The following is a 9,726-nucleotide window of genomic DNA, read 5'->3' as shown; positions in this document are numbered from 1 at the left end:
TGGGATAATGGTACGTTTGACAGACAGCGCAATCAAGGCATGAGCCTGCGCATCTCTACCATCCCAACGAATCTGCTCTGCTGAAAGTGGTGGTTCTCGAACAGCTGCTACAGCACTTGTGCCTGCACCATCATCAACAGTACCTGTTTCTGATGTGTTTGCAGCATTCCCAGCCACAATAGGACGTGCATCAATACCCTGCACAATGTTCCATAACCCCTTTGCTACCAATACATGTCGCATCATATATGCCCACAATGGATAGTTGGTGCCATCCAACTTATCCTCAGCAGCCAACATGCGGAATACATCATTGTTGTCAGCCATGGCCAATGACTGTACTACTAGATGTAAATGCTGTCTGTAAGAGGTAAACCTGTATAAAATCGACCTGTGCTATGTAGCACAGCCCAAAACAGACGAATGGGCACCTGTCCTGCAGATTTTAATCTTGACAGAAAATCTGCACAGTAGGACGATTTTGCCTGCGCAGTACTTGGAATGCAAAAACGGAGGGCGAAATGACTTCAGATCAAAATTCTGAAACGAACGAGCCCTACGGGCTCGCCCACGGCATATACTAACCTGCAGACGCTCGTGAAACCTCGTTGCAATCGGAGGAGATGAAGCGGCAGGTGCTGGTGATGCTGCCCGGGAGGAGGAAGCCTGCTCTGATACCAATTGTTGGAATTAGGGTTGCAGGAATGCACACACAACTTCAAGAAGATGAGGAAGCTTGAGCACAACACTGTAGTGTATTATGAGTGCCAAAAATGAAAGATAACAAACCCTAAAAGATAATGGGCGTATATACAATGCACGGGGGAAAAAACCTCCTAGTGAGGGAAAAAGTGCCCCGGCGGTCCTAAGTGTGTTCACACACATCACTACTATAATATGGTAACAACTTGATCCTGCACGATGTCAACTTCAAGCTATGTTCTTTTGGCTCTCATGGGTGTGAACATGAGCCTATGTCCTTTGGGGCCAGGACATTTTCCTATGGATGCATTCTATGTCACTTTGGGACATACGGTACCATAGACGGTGTAAAGGCCTCCTAGATCGAATGAAAAAACAAACTCACATGATCAAGGACATAGATCTCGTGCCACCCGAGTCGAAAGGGTAAGTCGAATCTCCCCACTCTAGGAATGTGCGGCCACCTAGGTCAAACGTGAAGTGATGCTGCCCCATTGTCAAAAAGTGATCTTGATGCCCAGATTGAATAGAATAGTCAGTGGACTCCCATCGATGATGAGACTAGATAAGCTCTTGCCTTGATTAAAAGGAAATCCAAGGCACTTTGAATCAAAGACAGTCGTCTCGATGATCTAGTGTGCGAATGGAGAGGCTAAGGAACCACTATTGATGAGATGAAGATAGTCATGTACCCTCTAGGATCAATCGAAAGGAAAGGTCGGTGGAGTTCTATCGATGATGAGGCTAGATGATATCCTACCTAGATCAAAAGAAAATCTAAGGCACTCTGAATCAAAGACAATGGTCTCGTGAGTGATTATCTGGTGCGAATGGAGAGGCCAAGGAAAAACCTTTGATGATGAAGATAGTTGTGTACCCTCTAGGATCAAATAGATAGGTAACGCACACATCAAGGATCCTCGATATCGATGTCGTGGTAGCACTAAGGTCGAAGGAAAAACTTGTAAGCTCATCCGCATGACCATGGTGTGAATTCGAAACCCGAGGTATCCACCAAGTGGAATCAGCACTCCTATAACAAGAAGGTTGAATGGTCGTAGCACATAAGAATTGTCGTGTATACCATGACTGAGATGTGCTATAGGTGCATCAAAAAAAATATGCCACATAGTCAACAATTCTTCATTTCTACACTTGGATGCATACATATGTTTGATTTTTTTTTGTCTTTTGTATATAGCCTCTTCCATGGAGCCATGCCTTCACCCTCCTGGAATATATGTGTATTTTCATGCACAACCACCCTTAGATGTCAAAGACGAAATCATGTTAGGAGGGGATGGTTTGTAACAAAGTGTTCTTAAGATGCACATGCATATGGGCTTAGGGTCATTTACATGTGGGATTAGGGCACATGGGCAATGACACTATAAAAGGCATGTGTTCTAAGACTATGGTACCTTTTGAATCTTGGACTATCATTACATTTTACTTTCCATATTCCTTAGTGCTAATCTCTCAAGCTTTTTTTAATCCAAGTTAATTAGGCTAACCTAGATGTTCCTTTCTTTCATTTGGATTGAGTGCAATTTTCACCTCTTTCATTGCATTTGGATTGATATAATTGCATTTTTGGGGCATTTGATCGTTTTCTCTAGAACTGTAAAACCCTAATTCAATCCAAATCCTTGACACCAAAATTTGGATTTGAACTAATTTTTATATTAAAAGTGAACTTTTGGGCATTCTCATTTCATAGAAAATGCTGGAAAACTATGGCAAAATTTTTATCATTGAAAAAATGAATTTTATGTATAATTAATTTTTATACCAAAAGTGGAGCTTTAAGCATTCTCAATTTATAGAAAATGTGGGGAAGCTATGGCAAAATTTATAGCATTAGAAAATGAATTTATTCATAATAATTTTTATGCTAAAAGTGAAATTTTAATCATTATCATTTCATAGAAAATACGAGAAAATTATGGTAAAATTAAAATCATTAGATAATGAATTTATGCAAAATAAATTTTATATTAAAAGTGGAGTTTTGAGCATTATTCATTTGCTTGAAAAATAAAGAAGGTTATGCACAAAATTTTAGATGAATTATGGAAATGATTCATTTAGATAGAATGGATTTGAATGGAGGTGAAATGATGTGAATTGATGTGAAATGATGTGAATGGACGTAAAATGATGTGAATGGATTGAATGGATGAGAAATGATGTGAATGGATATGAATGGACGTGAAATGATGTGAATGGATGTGAAATGATGTGAATGGATGTGAATGGATGAGAAATAATGTGAATAAATGTGAAATGATGTGAATGGATGAGAAATAATGTGAATAAATGTGAAATGATGTGAATGGATGTATTGATGTGGATTGATGTGATTAGATGTGAAATAATGTGATTGGATGTGAATTGATGTGGGAATGATGTGATTGCATGTGGATTGATGTGAGATGATGTGATTACATGTGGATTGATGTGGGAATGATGATTAGATGGGATTGATGTGGAAAGATGTGATTAGATGTGGATTGATGTGGGAATGATGTGATTAGATGTAGATTGATGTGGGAAGATGTGAATAGATGTGGATTGATGGGGGAATGATGTGATTAGATGTGGATTGATGTGGGATGATGTGATTGGATGTGAGATGATGTGATTGGATGTGAGTTGATGTGGGAATGATGTGATTGGATGTGAGATGATGTGATTGGATGTGAGATTATGTGATTTGATGTAGGAATGATGTGATTAGATGTAAATTGGTGTGAGATGATGTGATTGGATGTGAGTTGATGTGATTGGGTGTGAGATGATGTGAGATGATGTGATTGGATGTGAGTTAATGTGGGAATGATGTGAAATGATGTGAAATGATATGAATGGATGAGAAATGATGTGAATGGATATATTGATGTGGGAATGATGTGATTGAAGTGAATTGATGTGATTGGATGTGAGAGTATGTGGGATTGATATGAATAGATATGGATTGATGTGGGAAGATGTGAATAGATGTGGATTGATGTGGGAATGATGTGATTAGATGTGGATTGATGTGGGAAGATGTGAATAGATGTGGATTGATGAGGAAAAGATGTGGATTGATGTGGGATGATATGATTGGATGTGAATTGATGTGAGATGATGTGATTAGATATGAGATGATGTGATTGGATGTGGGAATGATGTGATTGGATGTGAATTGATGTAAGATGATGTGATTCAATGTGAGTTGATGTGAAAATGATGTGATTGCATGTGAATTGATGTGAATGCATGTGAATTGATGTGAAAATGATGTGATTGCATGTGAATTGATGTGAGATGATGTGATTGGATGTGAGTTAATGTGGGAATGATGTGATTGGATGTGAATAGATGTGAGATGATGTGATTGGATGTAGGTTGATATGGGAGTGATGTGATTGAATGTAAATTGATGTGGGATAATGAGAAATGATATGGAATGATGAGAAATGATATGGGAAGATGAGAAATGATGAGGAATGATATGAAAGAATGTGTAATGATAAGGAAAGATGGGAATTTTATTGGAACTTTAATTGTATGTGAAACTTGTTTTTTTAAAAGATTGTTTAATGTCAATAATGTTTCTGAAACATTTTAACTATCTTGTGGTGAGCTTTCGGTACAATGGATGAGGGACCAAGGAAGCGGCCTATGAGTGAAGTGCTAGGTGACATGTGAGACGGAACCTAGAGGGTGCTGACCATATGGTTCTCGGGCTGTGGGTCGCCCAGGATACCCACGCGTGCGTCGAGGAAGAAAAAGAGTTGGAGTTGTTTTCTGAACACGGGGATGGATATGGTTTATTGGCCTTGCTAGTCTTCAAAACGGATGAGTTCATGGCTATTTTGATAAATGGATCTTGTTGGTTGATCGAGCTGATCATCAATGGAGAGTCCATATGGATTTTATGAAAAAATCTTGATTATACTCCTGGGTACTATGAGCTAGGAACTATTGAAAAGGCCCTTGAGTGAAGTACTAGGTGAGCCTAGAGGGACTGACTAAGTGGTGAGCGTTTTGGTTGCCGAATGATACCATAGGTACCCTGAGGAAGGAATGACTAGAATTTGGATTTTATGGTTGGAAAGTGGAAAAGTAGGAATTTGGACCATAGAACTAGAATACTGAGGTTTATGATGGAAACACTGTGGTTTTATTGCAATTCTGTTTTCGAAATAGTTGAATCTAAAAAAAGGCAATTTCATATTGGGTGTGTAAGTGGTGTGTCTATTTATTTATTGCATGAGTGCCAGCTAGGGGGCCTAGGAACTGTTTTCCCTAGTACCCGGGACAAAACATAACCAAATTTTTATAATGGATCCTATCAATACAGTGGTTGGGCGGTTCGCTAACCCATGGGATTGGATGGGGTTAGGCTCGACTAATGGATTAACCCATGGGATTGGATGGGGTTAGGCTCGACTAATAGATTAATATAATAAAATTCAATTCGATTCAAGTTACGATAGTGGAAGTAAGTCCCAGGATAATCCTTGTTCTATGGAAAAAGAATTTATGGTTGTGCCTCTTTTAATGGGTGGGGAAAAAAAGCGTTGGTCTCTATGAACCAAGTGCAAGTTCCTCCTTTGATTCGGGCATGTGATCCATGGGGTCGATCAGAATACAAAGGATAGTTAAGGCTGTTGACTACGTTAGAAGATTTTTCCTCGAGGAATTGCCTATGCTTTTTGAGTGAGGAAAGTTTTTTTCGGGTTCGGTTTTGAAAGAGCCATCGGATTAGTTTCTTGTCCACACATTCGTGGGTGAGGCCCCAAGTGGGAAACTTTGCCCTGCGCGCAAGGTTGCAACTTCCGCTGTCAGCACTCCAGAGTTCAATGTGCAAAGGGGGCAGGGATCTCACATTGAGGATGCAGTGCATGGTTTGGATCGTGCTTTTACTCACATTGACAAAGTTGATCATGCCTTCAATTCTTTGAGTGGTGCTTTAGTGGATGATGGCATTGGTTCACACTTGATCATGCACAACGTCAACTTCAAGCTATGTTCTTTTGCCTCCCATGGGTGTAGACATGAGCCTATGTCCTTTGGGGCTAGGACATTTTCCTATGGATGCATTCTATGTCACTTTGGGACATGGTTATTACCAACTATGTGGCATATCATTTTGATGCACCTATAGCACATCTCAGTCATGGTATACATGATAGTTCTTATGTGCTACCACCATTCCACCTTCTTGTTAGGAGTGTTGATTTCACTTGGTGGATACCTCGAGTTTTGAATTCGCACCGTGGTCATGCTTATGAGCTTACCAGTTTTTCCTTCGATCTTGGTGCTACCACAACATCGATATCGAGGATCCCTGATGTGTACATTACCTATCTGTTTGATCCTGGAGGGTACACGACTATCTTCATCATCAAAGGTGTTTCCGTGGTCTCTTTGTTCGCACCAGATCATCACGGGACCATTGTCTTTGATTCAGAGTTCCTTGGATTTTCTTTTGATCCATTCTTCTTCCTAGCCTCATCATCGATAGAACTCCACTGACCTTTGCATTTGATTGATCCTAGAGGGTACATGACTATCTTCATCATCAATAGTGGTTCCTTAGTCCCTCTCCATTCACACTAGATCATCGGGACAACTGTCTTTGATTCAGAGTGCCTTGGATTTCCTTTGATCAAGGCAAGAGCTTATGTAGCCTCATCATTGATGGGAGTCCGCTGACCTTTCTATTCAATCTAGGCATCGAGATCACTTTCTGAACAATAGGGCAGCATCACTTCACGTTTGACCTAGGTGGCCACACATTCTTGGAGTGGGGAGATACGACAAACCCTTTCCACTCGGGTGGCACGAGATCTATGTCCTTGATCATGTGAGTTTGTTTTTTCATTCGATCTGGGAGGCCTCTACACCGACTATGGTACTGTGTTCTTCATTTCGACACTTGGATGCATACATATGTTTGATTTTATTTTGGTCTTTTGTATATAGCCTCTTTCATGGAGCCATGCCTTCACCCCCCGAGGATATATGTGTATTTTGATGCACGACCACCCTTAGATTTCAAGGACAAAATCATGTTAGGAGGGGATGGTTAGTAACAAAGTGTTCTTAAGATGCACATGCATAAGGGCTTAGGGTCATAAGCAAAGATGGGAATTTTGTTGAAACTGTAATTGTATGTGAAACTTCTTTTTTTAAAGATTGTTTTATGTCAATAATGCTGGTGAAACATTTTGACTATCTTGTGGAATGAGGTCGTGGTGTGACCTAAGTGAAATAGTTGCAACAGCGTACGATGGATGAGGGACCAAGGAAGCGGCCTATGAGTGAAGCACTAGGTGACCTGCGAAGGAACCTAGAGGAGGGTGCTGACCATACGGTTCTCGGGCTCTGGGTCGCCCAGGATACCCACGCGTGTGTCGAGGAAGAAAATGAGTTGGAGTTGTTTTCTGAACACGGGCATGGATAATTTTTATGCTAAAAGTGGAATTTGAATCATTATCATTTCATAGAAAATACGAGAAAGTTATGGTAAAATTGATATCATTAGATAATGAGTTTATCCAAAATAAATTTTATGTAAAAAGTGGAGTTTTGAGCATTATTCATTTGCTTGAAAAATAAAGAAGGTTATGCACAAAATTCTAGATGAATTATGGAAATGATTCATTTAGATAGAATGGATGTGAATGGACGTGAAATGGTGTGAAATGGTGTGAATGGATGTGAATGGACGTGAAATGATGTGAATGGATTGAATGGATGAGAAATGATGCGAATGGATTTGAATGGACGTGAAATGATGTGAATGGATGTGAATGTTGATGTGGATTGATGTGGGAATGATGTGATTAGATGTGAATTGATGTGATTGGATGTAAGTTGATGTGAAAATGATGTGATTGGATGTGGATTGATATGAGATGATGTGATTAGATGTGGGAATGATGTGATTAGATGTGGATTGATGTGGGAAGATGTGAATAGATGTGGATTGTTGTGGGAATGATGTGATTAGATGTGGATTGATGTGCGAAGGTGTGAATAGATGTGGATTGATGGGGGAATGATGTGATTAGATGTGGATTGATATGGGATGATGTGATTGGATGTGCATTGATGTGAGATGATGTGTTTAGATGTGAATAGATGTGGATTGTTGTGGGAATGATGTGATTAGATGTGGATTGATGTGGGAAGATGTGAATAGATGTGGATTGATGGGGGAATGATGTGATTAGATGTGGATTGATGTGGGATGATGTGATTGGATGTGCATTGATGTGAGATGATGTGATTGGATGTGAGTTGATATGGGAATAATGTGATTGGATGTGAGATGATGTGATTTGATGTAGGAACGATGTGATTGGATGTGGGAATAATGTGAATTAGTGTGAGATGATGTGATTGGATGTGAGTTGATGTAAAAATGAAATGATTGGATGTGAATGGATGTGAGATAATGTGATTGGGATATGAGTTAATGTGGGAATGATGTGAATGGATGTTAATGGATGAGAAATGATGTAAATGGATGTATTGATGTGGGAATGATGCGATTAGATTTGAATTGATGTGATTGGATGTGAGTTGATGCGAAAATGATGTGATTGGATGTGGATTGATGTGATTAGATGTGGATTGATGTGGGAATGATGTGAATAGATGTGGATTGATGTGGGAATGATGTGATTAGATCTGGATTGATATGGTAAGATGTGGATTGATGGAGGAAAGATGTGATTAGATGTGGATTGATGTGGGATGATGTGATTGGATGTGAATTGATATGGGATGATGTGATTGGATGTGAATTGATGTGAGGTGATGGAGGAAAGATGTGATTAGATGTGGATTGATGTGGGATGATGTGATTGGATGTGAATTGATATGGGATGATGTGATTGGATGTGAATTGATGTGAGGTGATGTGATTGGATGTGAGTTGATGTGGGAATGATGTGATTGGATGTGAATTTATGTGATTGGATGTGAGTTGATGTGGAAATGATGTGATTAGATGTGGATTGATGTGATTAGATGTGGATTGATGTGGGTTGATGTGAATAGATGTGGATTGATGTGGGAATGATGTGATTAGATGTGGATTGTTGTGCGAAGATGTGAATAGATGTGGATTGATGGGGGAAAGATGTGATTAGATGTGATTAGATGTGGATTGATGTGGGATAATGTGATTAGATGTGGATTGATGTGGGATAATGTGATTGGATGTAAATTGATGTGAGATGATGTGATTGGATATGAGTTGATGTGGAAATGATGTGATTGGATGTGAGATGATGTGATTGGATGTGAGATTATGTGATTTGATGTGGGAATGATGTGATTGGATGTGAGATTATGTAATTGGATGTAAATTGGTGTGAGATGATGTGATTGGATGTGAGTTGATGTGATTGGATGTGAATTGATGTGAGATGATGTGATTGAATGTGAGATGATGTGATTGAATGTGAGTTAATGTGGGAATGATGTGATTGGATGTGAATGGATGTGGATGGTTGTGAAATGATGAGGAAAAGATGTGGATTGATGTGGGATGATGTGATTGGATGTGAATTGATGTGAGATGATGTGATTGGATGTGAGATGATGTGATTAGATGTGGAAATGATGTGATTGGATGTGAATTGATGTAAGATGATGTGATTCAATTTGAGTTGATGTGAAAATGATGTGATTGCATGTGAATTGATGTGAGATGATGTGATTGGATGTGAGTTAATGTGGGAATGATGTGATTGGATGTGAATGTAGATGATGTGATTGGATGTAGGTTGATGTGGGAGTGATGTGATTGGATGTAAATAGATGTGGGATAATGAGAAATGATATGGAATGATGTGATTGGATGTAAATAGATGTGGGATAATGAGAAATGATATGGAATGATGAGAAATGATATTTGAAGATGAGAAATGATGAGGAATGATATGAAAGAATGTGTAATGATAAGGAAAGATGGGAATTTTCTTGGAACTTTAATTGTATGTGAAACTTGTTTTT

The sequence above is a fragment of the Cibotium barometz genome, chromosome 33 (assembly GCF_041138505.1).
Source record: "Cibotium barometz isolate CiBa-2024 chromosome 33, ASM4113850v1, whole genome shotgun sequence".
Lineage (NCBI taxonomy): Eukaryota > Viridiplantae > Streptophyta > Polypodiopsida > Cyatheales > Cibotiaceae > Cibotium > Cibotium barometz.
This window is presented reverse-complemented; position numbering follows the sequence as displayed.